Source organism: Octodon degus, unplaced genomic scaffold (assembly GCF_000260255.1).
Source record: "Octodon degus isolate 3935 unplaced genomic scaffold, OctDeg1.0 scaffold00409, whole genome shotgun sequence".
Taxonomy (NCBI): Eukaryota; Metazoa; Chordata; class Mammalia; order Rodentia; family Octodontidae; genus Octodon; species Octodon degus.
In genome coordinates, this window is record NW_004524985.1 from 100,839 (window position 1) to 101,618 (window position 780).

Genomic DNA, 780 nt, shown 5'->3' on the forward strand with positions numbered 1-780 from the left:
CCCCCCCCCACACACACACATGATCTCACTAAATCACTAAGCTGCAAGCCAGGCAGGGCAAGCAGACTCTCAGACTGCTGGATTTGTAGGTATGTGCTACCACACCCAGCTATAATTATTTAAAGACTAAAAATACAAAAATGCTCTTTTAAAGACTATAATTACTGAAATATTTTTAGTCTATATGGAAATGTAATCAGACAATGACAAGAATAAAAAAATTACCCCAGAATATATATTAACTATTCAATGCCATCATTTCCAGCAGATAAATCAGGACTTTACATTATGAGTTTAGTAGTAAGAAATTCAATTTCACTCTGTTTAATCAACTAGGTATACATTTCAGAAACAGCCTATATCAAACATTGTATTAAAGAGTTAATGGGTCTCAAAGTGTAGATAGATGATCATAGACCAAAAAAAGTTTTGTGGGAGATGACCCAGGCTGCAGGATCTTGAACAGACCCAGAGTGCAGGCCAGGCGAGTGAGACAACCGGGGGCCGCGGGATCCTGAACAGACCCAGAGCACAGGCCCGGCGAGTGAGTGAGACGACCTGGGGCCCAGGGATCCCCATTTGACCCAGGCTGCATTCAGGCCCAGCACGGAACTCTTCAGCAGATCTCCCTGCAAAGAGGCTAGAGGCAAGACCCACCCAGCTCATTCAGGAGCAGAACATCTTTCCAGAGAGACACAAAGGGTTCAATTCTAACACCTGCAGCAGAAAGAAGTGGAGCACAGCAGCCAGATCCAAGCAACACCCACCTGGAGGAATCCG

The 780-nt window shown here is 44.6% G+C and overlaps 1 protein-coding gene across 1 annotated transcript in view; it reads right to left on the reverse strand.

Moving 5' to 3' along the window:
- LOC101578521 (proton myo-inositol cotransporter-like) overlaps positions 1-780 on the reverse strand; it is a gene marked incomplete at its 3' end in the record, with an annotated part of 110,969 nt that overhangs the window by 49,023 nt on the left and 61,166 nt on the right. The gene's annotated exons all lie outside the window — the stretch shown is intronic.